The sequence below is a fragment of the Lemur catta genome, chromosome 1 (assembly GCF_020740605.2).
Source record: "Lemur catta isolate mLemCat1 chromosome 1, mLemCat1.pri, whole genome shotgun sequence".
Taxonomy (NCBI): domain Eukaryota; kingdom Metazoa; phylum Chordata; class Mammalia; order Primates; family Lemuridae; genus Lemur; species Lemur catta.
The window spans coordinates 229,754,014-229,776,213 of NC_059128.1; the positions used below are offsets into that span (position 1 = coordinate 229,754,014).

General features: G+C 35.9%; 1 protein-coding gene across 10 annotated transcripts in view; it reads left to right on the forward strand.

Moving 5' to 3' along the window:
* ZBTB20 (zinc finger and BTB domain containing 20) overlaps positions 1-22,200 on the forward strand; it is a 762,522-nt gene that overhangs the window by 400,958 nt on the left and 339,364 nt on the right. For all 10 annotated transcript variants that reach the window (XR_006732695.1, XM_045540230.1, XM_045540226.1 and 7 more), the window contains one exon: positions 16,764-16,811. The gene's annotated coding sequence lies outside the window, so the exon portion shown is untranslated. The remainder of the gene's footprint in view (positions 1-16,763; positions 16,812-22,200) is intronic.

The window sequence follows — 22,200 nt, forward strand, 5'->3', positions numbered from 1 at the left end:
GAGCCTGAAGATCTTTACTCCTGTACATTCTTAAGTATCATAGCTCAACTGTTCTCCACATCTCTAATTTTTCTTTTAGTGCTAATAGACTATATATCCTTTCTCTGTTTTGTAACTCGGGGTCACCTGTGGCTGATCACAGCTCCTCCGTTTTCTTTTTACTTTATAACATCTTGTTCAATCACTTATGGTTGAGTGTGGGTGTAAGGGTGGGTAAGAGCCTTGGAAATGGTGGTATCTCTTACCAAAAACTGTGAGAATGAGAAGTTCCATAATGATTACATCAAATGCTGCACAAGGAATCAGATTGCATTGAACTTAGCTCCTCTTTAAATGACCAAACATGTGATGATTTTTCCTGAATGATTGATTCTAACTGCGTCGTTTACTCTTTATAACATCATTAACTTTATATCACATTGGTGAAATAAACAGTTTGAAAATCAAAAAAGCAAACGTGTTATGCAGTAGGCCTAAATAATATAACTTGATGACATTAATTCATACTATGGAAGCTGGATTGAAAGTAAAATTTAGCACTTATGGAGAAATAGGTACAGAAGCTTTGTTGAAATTCTTAACATTCCATATCATTAACTCACAGTCCATTGGTATTTTTTCTAAGGAGGAGCCTAAGATTAAAATCACAGAGCTATTAAGGATTTTTATTTGTTTAAGAGGTAGAGAATCTATTATAACTACACAGTTCCAAATACTTAAGATTTTAGAAGGCAACACATATTATTATTAAAAACAGAAGAGGTAGGATTTCTAGAGACAAAATCCCTACAGAAAGTCACTTTTTAGGCCTTTAAGGAGGGAAGGTTTATAGATTAATATTTTAAGTAATATTTTACTATAAAATGAACATGTTTTCACTATGAAAAAGTTCAAGTAAACAAAAATTGCTTGCAATTCCTCTGCCCCAAAACAACCACTTTTAATGTTTTCCAGGCTTTTTCTACTATGTGTGTACATATCTATCATTTCTTAAACAATATTTAACTTAACAATACTTAACTTAGCAATATTTACTTAAACAGTAGATTTTCCTGTACATATTCTTGGTTAATAAGCCTTTTCAATTAACAATTTGCCCCCCCAAAATGTCTTCATGTCATTAAGTAGTATCCAAAATATGGTTTTTAAAACTGCATAGTATATGGTTGTACTATCATTTATTTAATTAACCCTCTATTGTCAGATAAGGTTTCCAGTTTTCCCCAAATATAATGCCATGGTAAACATTCTTGTTTCTAAATCATTATGTAGATCTTTGATTATTTCCTTTAGATAAATTCTTAAAGGTGAGATTTCTGGATCAACAGTATTCACATCTTTTTAAGTTTTTGATGCGTATTGCTAAAATGCTCTCCAGAACATTGTGCCAATTTTATTCGTTCGGTGGTGACATCTTAGTGTTTTCTTCCAAAAGGGACTTGATTCAAAGCCATGCTATTGCTCATCCCTGAGTCCTATCTGGTCTATCAATTGTGGTAGACTTAATTTAACTCTTACCTCAAGGGTATACTTAGAGTAACCAAAACATTTTTGTAGTCATTTATACTGCAAATGAGACAGTTTACAGAATATAAATTGACAGTAAGATTAGAATGTATTCCTTTCTTATGCCTGTTCTCTACAAGCATTCTGCTTATCCTGGATAACAGAGAAAGAAAAAGAAAGAAAAAAACCTTACCTCTCTTACTTGGACTCATTGAGCGCTCACAGTGTGCCAAGCACTGAACTGAACATGGAAGAGACTTAAGTCCTGCCTTCTGAGACTTTACCATTCCATTTACGATGATTCATAAGGTATAATATCAATAGTAGGCTTCTAGGGCAATGGCCTATGGTTAAAGTACTTAGACTATATGGTGCAGGTAGACTACAGGACACCTGTGATCCACAAATGCAGGTGGGTTGTATGAATCAGTCTTAATATCTGCGGCATCTGGGAAAAGGGAAAATGTGAATACTTGTTTCAGTTTTAGAATAATATAGGGAACTCAAAGGATTCCTGCAGAGGTAAATAGGATTAAGTTGTAGACTAGAAATAGGACATGAGATGGGGGGAGAAAACATGTCCTCATTCCCATTTCACCCAAGGTGTCCCCTCCAGGGAAGCCACTTGTATGTGGTCAGGTTCCTCCAGGTGGCAGCTTTGAGTTCCTGAGGTTTTTAAATGGCTCTAGGAAAAGGGTATGACATAAATATAAAGAATATTTTCTTGTGAGGACAATGGGAGAACATTTGAAATTGTGAAAAATCAGAAAGGTTGTTGTGGACCTGGGGCCTCCTGTTGTACTGAAGTACCGTAGTGCTGTAGTGTAGTCTGTCACCCTGCTGGGAGGTATGATGGGAGATGAGGATTGCTTGACTGAGAATTAAAGATGTGAGAGTCCCATTTCTTAGACTGAAAAGGCTTTTTGACACTTATTTGGTTAGCTAAAATGAGTGTGAGTAAGCAGGACAGTTGTAGCAGTGACATAAAAATTCCAAATAGTCCTTCTGAATAGATACACACACATTTAGAAAATGCATTATAAATGACATATAGAGAAAATGTAAACAAGCCATTTAATAACATTTTAATGCTTGATTCTGATCTCTTAATTAAAATGTGCATAAAAGAAAACAATGGTGGAACATCTGTGTGTGTTATTGGGATAGCAGGATTTATGCTGCACCCTGAGCTTTTTTGTTCACTTCTCAGTGTGTGTGAATGTGGGAGGGTTTCCTCTTTGAGGCGCCATTACCCATTTGAGCCCCACAGGGTCTGTGTTCCCACCCACCTTCCCTTGGCTATGGTTGTCTCCCCTTTTCTTTCCTTTTATTTTAAATACCGTATAGCTTATTCTTTGCTTAAATTACACTACTCTTATCATTTGATCTGAAAGCCACTCTTCACCCCACCCCTATAACCTGAAACCCTGACTTAACCTCTGACTCACCCTTGTTATCTCAGCAGATGTACACAGCATTACCTAATGTTTTTGGCCTTAGTGAATAATCTCAAAGAGCTTTGGGGAAACATAGCCCTTTGCATCTGTGACCTTGCAGCAATTATTCCTCAGCTGGACACTATAGGATTAGATGTTAAAAACAGAAATTCTACTCACCCCTGCCAGTGATTTTTTTATTATTATTATTGATTTGGGGGATTTATCTCTGAACGTCATTTTGCCCAACTATTAAATGAGAGTACCAGCAATCACAAAAGTCAAGGGTTAAGTACTTTAAGATCTTCCATTGAAAATGTTACACTATGAAGTGTTTTGATTACTACTTTTACTTGGAACACATCTGATCACCAAAAAGTTTGTCTTTGATTAAACCAGTATAAAAAGTACCTTGCATCTTCTGCTACTCCTAGAAGAATTCTGTATCGCTTACACAAAAAGTCACAGCCAAATAGCCTTCTTAAACATATAATAACATTTAATGCCCCCCCCTTATTAAGGGGACATTCCTAATCCTCACAATGTTCCTGCAAAAGTAGTAGTTTTATTCTTTACTCCACAAGTGATAAAAGTGAGGTTCAGAAGAGTTTAAGCCACATGCCCCAAACTGTATTGTTAATAAGCAGACAACCTGGGATTCAAACTCAAATCCGTCTTTCTAAAGACCATAATCTTGCTGTAATATCAGGCCCTATATTATGATACCTCCCATTTCCTATAGACAGAGGCTAGATGCTGTTATGAAAGAGTTAAGTAAAATGACAACTGTCTGAAACGTGCTTCTATAACTTGGATTTATTTAATAATTCACAAATGAAGAGTAATTATCAATATGTCACAGATGAAGAGCTGCATGTATGGATCAGTGTAATTTTCATTCTTTGGCTTATGGATGCAGTGTGCCCCAGGGAGTTTCACAATCCACATGGCATCTCCCAGCGCTATGTTCTGTGTCAGCCAACCAAAGTACAAAACTCCTCTCTGTTTCGTGCGGCTCACAACTGGTTACTATCTGAAGAGATTTATACAAATTTACCTACCATATGTAGACTTACTTTTTTTTCTGAATTTGTCCTCCACCCTTGAGTGAGGGCAAAATACCAATTGTTGGTACTGGCTTTGTATTTTTTAATAAGTGTTTATTTTGGAAGGGTTGTCCCAAGAGAGGAAGAAGACATGAGTGTGGGTCTTACCTTTTGCTATTCTCTGTCTGCTTTCTTGTGCCCATTTCCCATCTTATTCAATAGTATCAGTTTGCTATTAATATAATCCTTAGATGAAAAAGACATAAACTGTTCATAGACTAGAAGTTATTAAGACTTTAAACCACATAAGACTACCCTTGGGGTCGTTTTTCTTTTTTTTTTTTTTGGTCTGAATTTTGCATATTTCAGTTTTCTTATGGGGGCATAGGCTGTATACTAGGAATATGTAGCTTATACCTTCTCTACTTTCCTTTGTTTTTTTCACAGTCTGAGAGAACCTCTGCTTTATACTCATTATATGTCCTAAAACAGACCAGTTATTAGATTTATAAGATTGTCAGCCTGCGGTGGTAGAAGGGTTTGGTATGACATTCAGATGTGTGTTAAGTAAGGAAGCCATCACGGTCTAGTGGGAAAACATGGGCCTTGAGTATTACAGGAGCTTAGCCCTTTTGCTTACCAGCTATGTAGCTTTGGGCGTGTTATTTTCACACTTGGAGCCTGTTTTTTAATCTGTAAAATGAGGGTGAATAATATCTAGTTTATAGAGATGTTGTGCAGATTAAATAAAATAGTACATATAAAATAGAACAGTGCCTTACCCTCAGTGAATTGTGGTTGCTTACATTTCATGCAGTAAGGAAATGGAAAAATAGGAAAGAGTAGCAATTAGAAAATAATGATATTGAGTTTTAAAAAGCTCATTTCAATTCAGCATAGCAGAAAGAGCATTTGTCTAGAAGGCAGAGGCGTGGGTTCTAGCTCTGTTTTTAGAAAACTAGAATATCTTTGCTATTCACCTTAGTAACTTAGTTTCCTCATGTCTGAAATGAGTGAGTTAGAATGCATGATCTCTATTTAGTTATATATTAATAGTTTGGCTTCAGAAGATTTTTCTCCCTCTCAGAGTAGTCTATGACATTCCATTCAACAGTGTGTTAAGTCTCAAAGGTCAACAGCCAAGTATGGCAGACAGGGCTGTTGTTAAGATACGCTTTGCCCTGTGCAGCTATGTTTATAGTACATTTATGTTCTTTGTATATTTGTCATGTGTCTGAGTATTTATGCACCTGCATAGTTGTTGAAGTAAGCACACTAGCATACATTCATACATTTTTGGGGTATGTGTGTTTATATATAACCTATATATATATACAGTATGTGTATATATATAAATATATGTCTGTGTGTATGAGAAACAGATGCACTGTAGGCAGATAAAGCAGATAAATATAGATCCAAATAGAAGCACAAGCATACAAATATAGACGTTATATAGAGTGAAAGCAAGGAGATCAGCATCATTTCATTATTGCTTGAAGTCTTTGTAATAAAAGAGCTGAAAATCAGTAACTGACATTGAAATTATTGACTGAATGACACTGTCAGATCAGAAGGCACAATGTAAGGTAAGAAAATAACCTTTCTTTCAACTTTGAGGAGAAATTAGCAGGAAGATTTATTACTTTTAATTATTCGATTTAAGAAAGTTTTTAGATGCTATGTAGTGTGGTATTTTTAATAGTCCAGATATGTCACCTTTCCTAAAAATACTACCAGACAGCAAAAATAAATAAGACAAGAAAATCTATTCTGGTCTTGAGAAGAGATTTGGCAAAGGTGACACCTGGATCCCTTTTGTCCACAGGCTGTGATTTGCAACTCTCTCTGTTTCTAGATATAGACAGATGAGTTGGCTTCATTCTACATTGTTTTAAGCCAGCCCCTCTGAAGTGTTTAAGGAAACCCACCTAAAGGAGCTATTTTGAAGCAAAAGGCCAAAGTCACCATTGCTAAGTTATTGTCATAGGGATGCTTGCAATTTTGGTTAGCGAGTGTGTTGTGTGAGTAAAACTGAGCTTCCATCTGTTACTTTTATATCACTGTCTACTTTCACCAGTCAAAATAATTGGTTGTGAGTTTTTGCTTTGTTTTGTTGTTGTCAGGAAGGTATTGTGAGTTATTTTTAGCTGGTTCGAGTCTTGGTCATGTGTTTACTATTTGAAAAAAAAAAGCAGTGTCTCCTCTCTTACCCCACTAAACCTCATCTGTTTCCCTAACAGATCTCATCTCTTCTTCAGCTTTGTAGTAAGAACATCTAGAGAAGCTAAACTTTGAAGAAATCCCTTGAAATATGCAGCTACAGAGCCTGCTTTTGCCCAGTACCACAAAACTGTCAGACTTGTTGCTTTTATGGTGTTTAGTCTACCATTACTTTTCCACATAGGGATGGGAGAAGAGGGTCAGGAATATGTGCTAGATCTCTCTATTGTGCTTCTCCTAAATCGGGAGTTAGTGTTTCTTCCTTCCTTTTCCCAATCAGTTTAGACTTGAGGAAGAAAAGGAGGGAAGGGCAGAGCAATAAGGACTCATTAAATGTTGAGGAATACATTGGTGCTTCTGAAAGAACTGTTCATTCTCTCAAGTCTTTTCTGTTTCATTTACTTTGTTGTTAAGTTCTTCACCAAATTAGGATTTTAAAAAATGTTTTTTAAAAGTGTCCAATAGTCTTGAGGAACATAGTGCATTACACACACATACACACACAGTTATATAAGATGCATCCGAAAACACTGACTGCATTGTGTGAATCAAATGGAGTATACTTTCCATTATACACTTCATAGTCATGTGTTAAGCTGACAGACTCTACAGTACTTCAGGCTGTAGTCTTCTAAAACTGCTGTTATTTACCTGACGAGCTCTAATGTTATCTTGAACAAGTGTTTATTGGAGAGTATTATAAAATAATATATTCACATAAAATGATTCAGTAAAGACAACTTTGGAAAAATAATCATTTGCCATATTAACATAGTAAAACTCCTTTATCTTTACACCCACACATGCATAAACACACTATTTAGACTAAAGCACTATGACCTATTTAGCTTAAGAAATATCTTAGGATCAAAATTCAGAGAGAAGTTATATATACACACACACTCCTCTTTTCTTGTTCTTTGTTTCCTTTTCTCCTGGATTATCACATTTACTGTTTAGCTTTTGTCAAATACTCTTATAGTAATTACCAGAAATTTTTGCATTATATATATATAAAATAGATATATAAAAATATATCTATTTTATATATTTTTTTATATATACACACACATGCAGATTGAAACGTTAATGTATTAATCATCTGATTTTTTGCATTATATTTTTAAAACTTTTATCTAGTATAAATATTTAAAGGGATTTTTATAAACATTCAAATATCTGGTCTGATTCAAAAGTTCTTATAAAATTGTGCATTTCCTTATCCAAGACAAGACATTTTCCAAATAATCATCTGGATATTTGCATTTGAACAAATAGGGATTATCAGAACTAAGAGCAAGGCAAGAACCTATCTCTTTTTAAGAGTTATTTACTACCCATCCCACCTCTTACTTGGAGCATGAAGTGGCTCTCATCATTGACATGGAGAATTTTTTTTTTTGGTTAAATGGCTTCATATTCTGCTCCTGGCATCGCAGTGCACTGTAGCGCATAGGGGCCTGGGAATCAAACAGATCCTGATTCAGGTCTCACTTCACAACTTTTTAATTAGCTCTGGTGTCCTTAGGCAGGTTAGCTAACAGCTCTATAGCTGTGTTGCTAATCTATAAAACATGGGCCAGTGCTACTTCACAGTAGGTTTATATTAAATGAAATAATATTAATGAAATATGTGGCACATAATATGTACTTAATAAGTACTAGTTTCTTCTGGCCTGTTCATTTTAATGTACATCTGTGATTTCCTCCCCCATCCTCACCATTGTGGCATAGCATTTTACCATAACCATTAGGCATTGTAGACAATGCTGGAGAAACAGAATCAAGGGATTTTAAAAATTATTAATTACCTGATACCCACCCTGAGAATGGGCTTATGAGGAAAGAAATCTAAGGAAACCATCAGAAATCCCTGTCTCCTATAATTGTAATATTTTCTACAAAACCAGAGTTAGCAAACTAGAGTGGGAGACTTTTCAACAAAGAGTTGCTGAAATCCTGTTCACATCAATAAAGTGGAATGAACTGATGTACATTAAACCTCTTAAAATAATAGGAGATCCTTTTATTATCCATTCATATATGAGGGTAATGTCCTTCATTCCACAGTGGATGTTGCTTGGGTTGGCTCACTGTAGATTAAGCTTGTTGATTAGCACCAGCCCTTTAAAGAGAAAGGGTCAGGATAAAACTATCATTGAAAGTATTGAATAGTTGCTGTATGTTTTGTTTTTTAAGAAATGGAAGGGCAGCACTCTGGGAGGCCGAGGCAGGTGGATGGTTTGAGCTCACAAGTTCTAGACCAGCCTGAGCAAGAGTGAGACCCTGTCTCTACTAAAAATAGAAAGAAATTAGCTGGACAACTAAAAAAATATGTATATAAAAAATTATCCAGGCATGGTGGCGCATGCCTATAATCCCAGCTACTCAGGAGGCTGAGGCAGAAGGATTGTTTGAGCCCAGGAGTTTGAGGTTGCTGTGAGCTAGGCTGATGCCACAGCACTCTAGCCCAGGCAACTCTGTCTCAAAAAAAAAAAAGAAATGGAGTGGGGGGACCTCCCACTCTAAGATATTTGGAGCTGACCATTTTAGCTGAATTATAAACCCCATAAGAGTAAGGTTTATAATGGAAACAGTGACACAATCTTAATTACAATGATTCTGGACACAGTGTCCCTGTAATCCCAGGACCTCTTTCTCATGTCTGAGTACTCTTTTCTTTTAACCTCTTCAGACTTAATTTTCTGTGTAACTGCACTTTGAGTGTGCAACTCTTTCTGATGTTTTGTTGGAATTGAAAGAGTTTGCCCAGTATCATATTAAGTCACATTAAACCACTGGGATTTCTCTGGCTCTCCCCCTGCTGTGCCATAACCAGTCTCAAATATTTGGATCTGGGGAATGGAAATAAAGAAAAGGGAAAAGAGATGACTTGGTGTAGAGAAGAAATGACTGATCTGGAGGTCAGGACCCTTTGCTCTCTCTCTGATGAGATACTTTGAAACACTAGGCCCCAGTTACCATATTGATAATATGGAGATCTAGACAGCTGTAACTTTCTAGAGGAAAGCCTACAGCTGTAGTTTACCTTCAATTTGTCAGCATCTTATTGCATTTTTTTAACTTAAGTATAAACCAAAGGCCTATGTATTATATAATACTAAATTTACACTTTTTTTTTCCTTTGTAATTTCTGAGGATATCAAAGAACATTAACAAAAAAATAAATTCTATGAGGAAGAGAAATAAATAAAAGTTGGATAAACATACGAAAAGTGAGAGGAAAGGAAGAATTTGGAGTCAGGAAAGGGCATATATGAACTAGACACAGGAGAAGTAAGAGGACAGGAGGTGAAGACTCATGTAAAGATTTAAAAATTAAGAAGAGGAAGAGAAGAAGCAAGAATTTAAACAATAGACTCATGTTTATGATTTAAAAAAATTAAGTAGCTTTGAGGTGAACATTTTACATAATATAAGGATTCCCTGTCTTATAAAAGAATCCATAGAAATCTTTCCCTGTGGAATTTAAAATAAGATTCAATTCATACAACTTTGATTTAGTCTATGCTGTGAAAAAATGAACTATGAGTTTTACATACTAGTCCCAGTTCTGTCTCAAAACCTATGCCTTTGAGAAAGTTAATTATGAGCCTCAGAATCTTCATATATAAAATGAGGGGGGTCAGGGAAGTACCATCTACTTTTAAGAGTCCGTGAAATGAAAGGCACATGGGAAAATCTTGTTGACATGTTGCCAGGATGCTCATTGGAGGAAGTTGCTGAATTTGAGTACATTAATTGAATGCCCAAGGTTGGAAAAAAAAACAAAAACTTTTTCAGGATGACTAAAATCTGCATGCTTCGTCCTGGAGAATTAATAAGACAGTAGCTCCATTTATAAAGATACAATATAGCTACCATTGCTGAACATACTTTTAGTTGAATCTTTAACTGGGATTTTTGAGAGATTGTAGTTTCATTTATTTATTTATTTGTTCATTTTATTTTTGTTTTAATTTTGGAGCCAGGGTCTTGACCTGTCACCCAGGCTAGAATGCAGTGGCATCACCATAGCTCACTGCAACTTCAAACTCCTGGGTTCAAGTGATTTTCTTGCCTGAGCCTCCTCCTCAGTAGCTGGCACTACAGGCATGTACCACTACACCTGGCTAATTTTTTATAGAGACAGGGTCTCCCTGTGTTGCTCAGGCTGGTTTTGAACTCCTGGCCTCAAGTGATCCTCCTGCCTTGGCCTCCCAAAGTGCTAGTATTAGAGGTATGAGCCACCATAGCCAGCGCTTAATTTTTTTCTAAAGGCCTTATTTTCCAATTAACTAAAAGATGGCATTTCAGAATTTCCAATCCAGAATTTATTTTGGATAAAAAATCTGTTTAACCAAGAAAATGAAAATCAGTACATTCTTGGTCGCCCTTATATTAATTTAGATTTGCATAACCTAATCAAAACTCAACCTGTCTTGCCCTTCAACAAAAAGCCATATTCTCTCCCATTACTAAATAGCTACATTCTTCTCAGTGTTTTTTAAAAGATGAATTATGTTGATATCCCATGTCTTTTCCTTTAGAATATGTCCATGGAAATTAAAATGGACTTTTCTGTGCCCACGACAGAAATGAAAAGATAGTCCCAAAGGGCCGGTGGAAATGAACAGAAAACTTTGCTGATTTTATCAGTATTATAATTCTTGTTAAACTTTTTCCTAATAAAATGGAACTGAAGTCAACTGACCCTTAAATAATAGTCTGATATTTGCTTTACATTATTATTTTATCTGCATGTAAATGATAGAGCTTATGAGGCCAGGCACAGTGGCTCACACCTATAATCCTAGCACTTTGGGAGGCCAAGGTGGGAGGATCACTTGAGCCCAGGAGTTTGAAACCAGCCTGGGCAACACAGCAAGACCCTGTCTCTACAAAAAAAAAAAAAAGAAAAAGAAAAAAAAATTAGTCAGTGTGGTGGTTTACACCTGTTGTTCTAGCTATTTGGGAGACTGAGCCAGGAAGATCACTTGACCCTGGGAACTAGAGATTGCAATGAGCTGTGATCATGCCACAACACTCCAGTCTGGATGACAGAGCAAGACCCTGTCTCACAAAAAAAAAAAAAAAAAAAAAAAAGGTAGTACAACCCAAGAATTCCTGTAAAACATTAGAATATATTTTTCTGAGGCCTTTCTCATGCACTTTTCCAACAGAGATGTTTATCCCCTATCATTTTAACAAATATTTGCTGAGTATAGAGAATTTGCCAAGGACTGTGTTAAGTGCTAGCTATACAGCTGTATGCACGCTGCCGTTGGTCATTAAGACATCTTCGACAAGCGGATGGGGTAGGTGTCTGTTTAATATTTTCTAAGCTAAAATGGGTGAAAAGAGAAGACAATGAAATGATCAGAAATGATACCCAAACTCTTTTTCTTTCCTTTGAATAACCTCCTGTAATTTGCCCCAGTCATCATTTGCAAATACACATTCAGGAAGGAAACAACTTCCCTGCTCTCTAGCTGTTTGCTGAATAAAGAGAACTTTATTTCACCTTAGTGGTTGTTCCCAGCCATAGGAGGGCACTAAGGTACAGGAAGGTCCTGTACCTAGCAGCACAGTCAACTTCACCCTTCCTTTCTGGCCTAAGCTTTGGGAATTCATTGTATGGCATGGCAAGCACTGAGCAACCTTGAAAAACTGGGATGTCTATAATAATCCCGCTCAAAAGTTAAAGGCTTTCTGTAGACATAAGACATTATTTAAATTTCCTTTATAAGTACCATTCATCCGTTTAGGGTCCTTCCTCATTTTGCCCATTTCTCTTTTATCATCCTACATTGGGCTGTTTTTTTTTTTTTTTTTTCAGCCAAATAATTTATGGCATATCTTCTTCTAAAGTAAAACAGTGACCTGTTTAAAGATTTCTAAATGTGTTCTTTATATATTTTTAAAGGAGATGTTTTAAATAGAATATATTTCTCTTTGCCCTGATGATATCCCTGTATATCTTTCAAATAATATTTACAATTAGGTAAACCAGTTGGACCATAACACTGGCTATCACAGATACAGATTCGCAATTGCATAGAGAAAATGATAAATAGGTACATATGGAGAAGTCTGAGAGTTCAGTGGAATTGCTTTCAAGTAATTTGACACATTAGTACTAACAGACATTCACCTGACAGTAATCCTCATTAGAAATAGGATTGGAATATTGGGGTCACTAGCTCTAGTCCAGGTCTCTGAGACCTGAACAATAACCAAAAGTCAGAGCTAAAGGAAATAAAAATGAACCTATTCCAGGCATTAGAATTGTTTCTCTAAATAAGCTCTGTCTCCCTCCCCTTCTTTCCTCCTTTTTTCTCTCCGTGTTCTCTTTCTCTTTCTACTCCCTCCCCTTCCCACTCCTTTCTTTTTAGTGTTCTGAATTCATTAGATGGCATAGTGTAAATCAATAGTAAACGCTAACCGCCTACTCTGTACTCAGTTACGCAACATCACATAACCGGTACACAGAGACAAAAAGGGAAAAAGCACACACAGCCTTTACATTCAAAAGCTCTTGCATAATTTTACTTCTCCACAGCCAAGAAAAAAAAAAGGAAATAACAGATGGGGGAACTTACAGTTTTTTTCCCTTTTCTCAGACTGTTCAGAAGGGAGTTAGTTAACATCCAGGGCCATTTCTAGTTGCCCTAGGCTGAAGCAAAATGTCCCGTAATTGTCAGTGCCGTAACTGGCTTTAAATAGGTCTTTGTGACCCTATGTGACGTAGTGAATTTTCCAGGTAATAGAAGACTTCACTTAGTCTGAGGTGTTTTTACTTAGTTTTTACTTATTTTACAAAACCCCAAAACATTTGAAGTATGAAATGAATTTTAAAATAGAAAGAGGATAAGGAAGATGTGTGTGTGTGTGTGTGTGTGTGTGTGTTTTCACTTGAAATGAATTCTGATGTAATATTTATGTAAAAAGCCAGTTATATAAATCCATCTTCCTCTTGCTTTTTACTTTGGGAGCTGTATGAAGTTCTAATTTTCTTTCTTTTGACAAAGTACATTCAAACCCCAAAGCCTTAATGAAAGAGAAATCATCTAGGTGCTTACAGTAGAGATAGTTAATTCAAACTCCCTATAGAATCCATCAACTAAACAACCATTTTACTTAAGAACCTGTGGCTTCTGGAATTCTCATTTGAAACTTTCTGTTACACTACTTCCTGGAACAACTTTGGGTCTTCTGGTTCATTGTACTACCTTCTGGTTCATTGTACTACCTTTCTTAATGCCTCAAATGTATAATAAATGGGTTTTTTTCTCTCCCTCTCTTTGTAACCCTTCACCGCTTACCCATACCCCCCAGTTTTTCATTAGAGTAACTCCCTTCCCAGTTTAAAAGGGAACATAGTGAGATTTGCATGCATTTATCAGTCTTTGTTCGCTGTTGTTATTTTGTTTCTCTTAACTAACTGATGTCCTTTGGGAACCAAGCATTTGTCTGATAAGGGAGGTTGGAGAGATTTTGAGCTTTGTTTTGTTCTTCCTTTTTGGTTTCTGCCTATCAAATGGCTGTAAAATGAGAAGGCACAGCACTAGGCACTATTAGGATACAAGAAATTAAGTTCATGTGTTCAAAAGGTGCTGTCAGTGGTACTAGTTCTGATTGTTTTTAATGCAATTGGAAAAGGTGGAAGGTGAGTGGGAGAGAGTATGGATATGATCATTATTGTGTGAACAGAAACTATTGAAGCATTTTGTCTCCTTGTATTTGGGATCAGCATCATTCTTTTAGGTCACATTTTACTTCTGGATGTTAAAGCCATAAGAAATTGGTTCATTTGATTTTACTGAAGGGATGATGTGAATTTTTCCTTTAATTTTTTTCTAGAAGACTGAAGCTATTTTATAATTTGTTTAACATTATCTTATGTTTTAGCTATTGCAATTTAGAATTCCTTTGTATGGAAAAATCTGGTGCACAAAGATAAAAATCAAAGCCAAGAAAGTTTTGTCTGGTTTTTCAGGTTTCATTGCTTGAATATGTGACTCTGTTGTAACAACTGAATGATCAAGATCATTGGGATTATTGTATCTCTGTATTTATGATTACATGGGGGCAGATATCTTTTGTTGTCTTAATATGAATAATGACTAAACTAGTATATATATTTAAAGTATTTTATAAATATATTTCCTTTCAGTTTTTTTTTTCTCATCAGAATCTATAGTTTGGATAATCTTGTTTGTAGAAAATAATGAAAATTCATTAGAATATTCTAGTCTTTAACCAGGAAATCATATTCACATGTATATTTTGCTAAGTGTCCCTCTATATGTATTATAGCTGAGTTTGGATTTTAACATGCAATTTTATATGTAGGTACCTGATTATCAAAAAAAAATTTTCTATACCATGTAAAATGCATTCTTTATAATGTAATTATAATCTGTACCCAAGTTCTTATTTTTAATGTGTAGTTCTTTATAGAGGAAGTCATTTTGAGTACCCTGATTTTCAAATAGGTTGCCTGGATTTGAAAGAAAACTTAGGACAATAAAAGGTAGGAGGATTAGCATTTTCTTGGTTGTCAAAAATAGCTGGAGCCATCTGGTTATAAAAGAAGTAGAGGAAAATATCTTTGAACTTTTTCCCTGCCTCCCTTTGCCAGAATAGCTTCCATTTTCATGTTACTAGGTTTTCACCCTCCCTGAACCATACTACGGCTTGATCTTTCAAAGTCCAGTGTGTGCCAACCTAGTCTGCTCAGCCCTCGTTTTTTGTTATAACTGAGGCCCTGGGAACATGTAGGCTACTTCTCATTTTTGTTTTTATTTTTTTGTAATATAGGATCCAGGTTTAGGAAGTGCTGGGAGGCTTAAGCTTTCTATTCCCAGGCCATGCAAGAAGCTAGGAAGAATTTTTAACATTTTCTAATTTTCATAAGTCCTCCACAACTCTTTCAATCTAGCTTCTCATCTTGTTGCCACTGGCAGTAGTGATATTTTTTAATGTTGTAACAAGAACCTCAGTCACTGACTTATCTTTTGCAGCAGAATCACTCCACCTGTGTCTGGCACATAGTAGTAGCTTCATAAATGTTTTTCACGTTTTGGTGAGCTGGTGAGGGACCTGCCATGGCTATTCCTTCATGGTGTTTATGCAGGTAAGCAGTAACCCATGCAAGTAATAAAGGAGTAAGAAGAAATCAGATACAAAGCTCTTCAGGCTCTGATAGTGGACACATCACCCCATTTTATGATAAAGCCCTTTTTATCCTCTTTCTATCTTTATAACAGCAGCAAATTTCAGAAGGCAATTTTACATCTTTCCTAGAGGTCCTTTTTAGTGGTCAGAGCTGCACAGACCATTGGCTCATTTAAAAAACAGTTTTTGGCAGGCTACTTTTGTGATCCTCATTAAGTTTCATATGCAAATGTGTTAGGTACTTAAATGATGCTAGCTCTCAAATAAACTCTTCTTGCACTCTGCCACAGCATCCTTTGAATCTTGGCTTTTCTGATTTTCTCTGGACAATTATTTTTGGACTTCTTTTATTTATTATAGGTCCTAGAATGGTTAACTATGGAAAAAATTTACAGAGTTCTTCTTTTATATAGTTTTTTATTACTTTTAGCTACATGAATTCCTGATTTTTCTAAATCAATGTTTGCTTAAGTTAATCATGCTGGTCATTTTTTTTGATTGTGGTGGTGGTATTGGGGGTAGCAGTGATCTCTGGGAAAACACCTGTGACTTCTAAATTTTAAAGACATTGAAAAGAAAAACTTGTGGAATTATTGATAGATTGCTGCTTATTAGGCAAGCCGTTTTTAAAATGCAGATTATATAATATTTGGAGATTTTATTTCTCCCTAGTAGAAGCTTTTTAAATGTTAATTTGAGGTTTGTTTTGTTGTTCTATGACTTAGCATAAAAGGTTTTGATTTTAAAAGGTTTCAGTTCACTCATTCCATTTGTCTTACAGGACTTAGAATATAATACTATATATTTATTTATACTCATAAATGAGGATAAGGCCAGTAACTTGCAACTCATGAAACCAGGGGTAAATAATCCATAGCTTGTTCTCCCACCATTGCCACAATATTTATATCTATAACACAAGTAACAACCAAAAACAAGGAGAAACCAGTTTGTTTTTATTTACAAAATGTTTAATCAAAATTACAGTAAAGTTCAAATGGAGCTGCAAATCCTGGTGGTTTACAATGGTTTGATTTATTTTTTAAAACAGACCATGGATAATTAACCATAAAACATAACTTTCTCAACACAAGTTTCGGTGAATTGCAGAAATGGGCAGCAAGTCATTCATAACTGGTTGCAACTGGTTAGAGCCCTTAAAGTTAAATATGCAGGCAGTCTCAAAAGCCATTTTCTCAGTGTACAACTGTATTTTCATTCCCAAAGGCAAGCATCTTTTACTTTTTATATAGTATCGCTAAGTTAGTGTCCCATAGTAAGGAACAAATAGGTTATTTTCTATAATTGCCATATTGTCATACATTTATGAAAATAAATACCTGGCATTTAACAGTATTCTTTTTCATTTCAGAATGTTTCACGATCACTAACTGGATATTCCTCACAACACTGCTGTCTGGTGAGTATCCTTCTTTATCTTTAAATGGCAGTCCAAAATACTGAGATGCAAAGAAGTCAAATGTATTTCTACAAACCTCAGAAAAAATTAGACCTAAAGGCTGTGATGAGTTTAAATTTTAATAAAACATATTTTGATATCGGTAAAGGGTAGATCTTTCATTTCCTATTTGTTCATTCGAAAAACCATCATTTAGAAGGATAAGAAACATGATCTTCAGAACCTATTACCAGAGATTTCAACAACACCCTAGAATGACATTGTTACATAGGGGTGGAAGTACTCAAAGGACTTGTTTGGAAGATTCTCCAGAGATGCATATTTCCACAGGAGACTCCTGAGTGGACATAAAGGGTGATAGGGTGGAGCCGGGCACTGGTATTTCCCATATAGAACACAGGATGTCTCGGTATTAAGCAAACACACACAAAACCCTCCATACACATTTTGTGATACTTTGAACTATCAATTAGTGTTCTGTAATATCCTGTAAATGTGAAATACATTTGCTTTATTTGGATCAATCTTAAAATTAGACGTGATTGCTTTGCAAACACTCACAAACGGAAAGGGAAAATATCCTTTACAGATATGAATAAGGCCACTCTCCTTTACCAGTTAAGAAAGAGGACCAAGACCAGGGCTACAGTGAACATAGGTTTGAAGTTTTGTCTGTGTGTCTTGTAGAGAGAATGTGTAAAGTTTTTAAAAAGTTGGTACTGTGGCCTTCTAGAATTCTTGGGATTTCAGTGGCTGGACAAAGGGTGCGGGTCAGGACTGAGGGTGTGTGGGTCGAGCATCCTCAGCTTAGACAGAGCCTGAAAGAGCTGACTTTGCTAGAGGTCGGCCTGCACTGAAACACACTGGCAGATGCACTGGAGAGGGAGGAGAAGGGAAGGGGTGACTCGCCTGGCATCTGACTGTGCTCTGCCTGGCTCTGTCCAGGCCCATTTAGTCATGAACATCATATCCATCCAAACCTTTAAAAGTTACACTCTTGACTTCACTTTATATGAATGTGCATAAAATGAGGAAAATAATCTCCTGGGGTAATAAGATAGCTTTCTAACGGGGACTTTCCATATCCATTGCACATAATCCATAGTTGTCACTATGTTGTTGTTTCTAATTCTATTGCACATCTCTCGCTGTCTCTCTGAGCATATCCATCTCTCCAGTGAAGGCCACGAGCCTTTAGGATTATAACTGCCCCCCACCCCCAGCGTTCCTACTCCCATCCTTTACTCGTTATGCTGCCCAGAAAGAAACTCATATTAGTGTAAGCCTCAGGAGCTCAAGGCACAGGCTTATTTGGTAACTTGAATTTGTTGCTCCCTTTCCATTTATCACAAAATGATCTCATCACAAAAAGGCCCGAATTTCACACCCTTGCTGGCTTGCAAAGAAGCCAGTTCCTCCCCTATTTCTATCCAACACACACAAAGCTCTTTATGTTTCTATGATCAGATAAAATCTGTATTGACGTTTCTTTTCCTGTGGGTGTATTTCACTTCTAGGTATGAAGATTTAAACTATCAGGGCAATGCTGTGTTTGTCGTTCCTCTGTTTTAGTAAATGAAAAGCTCCTTGGGAAAGGAGAGCACATCTTTTCCACTAATGAATAAATATTTATTTTCATTTAAAAATGATACATGCTCATTAAAAATAATTTGGAAAAATACATAGGAGTAGAATGAAGAAAAATTAAAGTAATTATTTCTATAATTTAAATCCAATCATTAATAACCATTTGATATATTTCCTTACTCTCATTTTCCCCTGAGGATATATCTTTTAAACATGCTGTTATCCTACTTTCTATATAATTTTGTGTCCTGCTCTCAAAATTTAACCTAAGAATTTTACATGTAATTACATAGTCTACATAAACATTTAAAATAAATATGTACTATTCCTAAAGAGGAACAGCTCATTTAACCTAAATTCCAACAAGAGCATTATTTTTATTATTTACTTTTTTATATTTCTGTAATACTTTGCATAAACAGTAAGTGAATCAGTCAATAAATAATAAATGAATAAAAGTACAAATCAGTATATATTTTTAAATATTTTATTATGAAAAACTTTAAAGACATGAATATAGGCAGATTACTCTGAACTCCCATTTACTCATCACCCAGCTTGTACAGTGATGAACTCATGGCCTATCATTTTCTCACTATACTGCCGTGTTATTTTGAAGCAAAGCTCAGACATCATAGCATTTAGTACATCAATATTTCAGGCCCATCAGGACATTTTTACATGTTAAGGTTAAAAACATTTAGATAAATAGTCTAATCATTGTATATAGTAGTATTTTTCTTAGTATCCCAATGTCATATTTTCTAATATGTAACAATTGATCATAAAGTCTCATCCGTGAGTTTCATAATATTCTTAGGCACATCTGTAAGCCAAAGGGCAATTTGGTTGACTGGAGAAACATTTCACAGATCTGGCTAGGTTTCTTGGGGAGCTATTTTTCTTTTGGCACTTTTTTCACTTGACGCAAATTTAGAATGATAATTTGCATGCAGGCTCTATGCAGCATTAATTATACTCATTATTGGATGTGTTGTATACAATTCTTTAACCGAGGTGAAAGGAAAACGTAGTCCTCTGACTACTTAGAACTCCAGTCTAGCTGCAGCCAACCAATGCTAGATAAATATGGCAAATCTACTAAAACCAAATGTAACACTGGACTTAAAAGTTAATAGTTTTTAAGGTTTATTAGTAGAAGTGGAAAACATGTAGGAAGCATTTAGGAATTCTGAAAAGGGGAGAAGTATATAGTCAAAGTCTGATCGATATTTTAAAAAACACTGTGTTTGGGGGGAAGAAGATTGTACATTGTAGAACAAAGGGTGCTCTCTGTGTGCCTGTTTGTATTGCTCTAGTTTATTCTAAGAATATTTTACAGAACCCTCTATGAACCAGCTTCCCATGGCTAGGCTAGATCCTTTACACAGTGTTCCACAGATGTAGATGCTCTGTGTAAATTAGGCTCCCTGTAGTGAACCTATATTTAGGGTTTTGTGCTGTCTCACTGTCTTTGAATTTGTAGGTCAGTGACTATTCAGTAGCAATGTGTTGTCCAACAGGTGTATTACACTCATCAGAAATTCAGGATGTGAGTAACTATGTAACACACTGCATCAGTATAAACTGAATTTATGTGTTACTCAGGTCTATTTAATCTTAGGAGCACATTTTCCATTGGCCTCGAAAGTGAGTAGCTAGAATATTGATGTGCCTAACCCTTGGGGAAGGAAAAAAAAAGTTTCTCCACCACACTAAATCTCTAGAAAAATATGAGGGTTTACAGTATGGACACATACAAAATATTTTCAGCCAAAGCTGGTAGAGCAAAGCACATGGGAAAAAAAAAAAAGAAAGTAATAACATAAGCAATAAACTATCCCAAGCAAACAGAGAGCATCTGTAAAATTTGCCAGACTGGATGGTGTAAACAATATAAACTCTTTTTTTCTTTTCCATTTCTTTTTTTTCCCTCAACCTTCTGATCATTTCTGTTTCTCCTTTACCCTAGCCTGGCATCCTCATCATTAAAATGTCAGCAAAAGGTTAGAAATGTATCTGATGGCTTGGCCAAGGCAGGTATCACAGGGAAAGATAGATAGAAACTAGCCACTCCACTGTTTTAAATCTGCAAGAATGTTTTACCATAATCCATAATACTCATATTTAAAAACAACTAACCTTTTCATAGTTATTTTAACATTGATCTCACAACACAACAGCTAAGATGAAAGTATTTCTTCACATCTTTTGTTACACGTGGTATCGGATTCTGTGCCTCATGCCATATAAACCTAGAATATAAACTGCCTTTTAAAGAGAAGCATAAGTTTACTCATGGTTTTTTCTAGCTTGTGTATTATATACTACACCCAAGTGAACTATCCATGCCCCATCATTATAATAGCTATACTACTTATTTTTATTATTATTAATAGTGTTTGCTTCTTGGTGTGCGTAGGAGCACACCCATTTTCTTAGGCTTGGCGTTCCCTTATGCTTGGCCTCTTTGGCTCCAGTTGTTTATTCAATTGTTGTTACCTCTGTGACCTCATGTATCCTCCAGCTATAAAAAATTTCTTAAAGTAGTGTTCTACACCTTCTACCTCCTTCCCCCTAGTTAAGTTCAGAACTGTGGTTGGATGATTCTGCTTGTATAGGGAAAGGAATTCTTTGTAAATACCCCAACCAAGACAGGATTTTCATTTCAGACCTAATGATGCCGATAGCCACAAAATTTTTTTAAAAAATGGTTTGTTCAGATATCAGATCCCTGTTTCAGAGGGTGGCATGTTTTCTGGATAAAGTTTATCGGACACACAACACACGATGATCATGCACAATTACCAAAAGGATGGGAATTGTGGCATTCCCTTACTGGGATAACCTTGGTGATGCTGCTTCATCTGGAATAGTGAGGGAAGGATGAAAACCCCACTCAAGGCAAAAACAGTCAAACGGATGATTCTGTAGCCAGCTCGGTCCTTTCATGTTGGAAATGCTGAGGAGAAATCTTCATTTTCTTCCCCCTTAGCTAGAGATTACTGTCTTCTTACTTAGAGCCTGTGATATAAAGGATATGTTATGGAGGTGGTCTTATGGAGTCTGCTCCATTAGGAAACCATGCTAGGATCCATAGAGAACTGATTCTGTATTTTCTATCTTCCTCTATGAAAATATTCCTAATGTGCTGTTGATGTGTAACTTTTGGTCAAAAGTAATTTGCTTTCTGGGTATTTGGTGGCCACTCTGTGAATCAACCTAATGTATTTGTGTTGTGGAGATTTGTAACCTCTGAATACTAAGTTTAAAGACTCTTATAATTAATTATTGAAAGACGTCTTAGCCTTTAACCATTTCTCTCTCTGGTCCACAAACAAGTTGATTGGTTAATCATGCCTTTGTTTATTTTTATTGTTGTACACATTGCACATAAAACAGGAAAGAAGAAAGTCTGTCTGTAAGAGGTAATTACAATGGCAAAATTGTACTTTCTCTGTTCTAATTTTTTCATTTCTGATTGTATAAAGACCCACACGCTAGGGAGTGTGTTTCAGTTTTGCTAAGAAAATGGTAGAGGGGAAGAATAAACCCAGTTCTATAAAGTGATGTCAAACACAACTGGACACAATTACAAATATCAACATTTATTCAAAACCCGTTCTTCCACTCCAGGAAGACTTTGATTTCTGATTACATCCATTGATAATAAGAATCCAAAGCAAGGAAGAAACAGCAACTACTTTTGAGGCCTTTGGAAATCCAGGCTTTTCTGAGGACTGATGGTCCTCGTGGACACTTAAGAGCCTGTGTTACTTCTGGTGGGGGTGGGATTATCCAG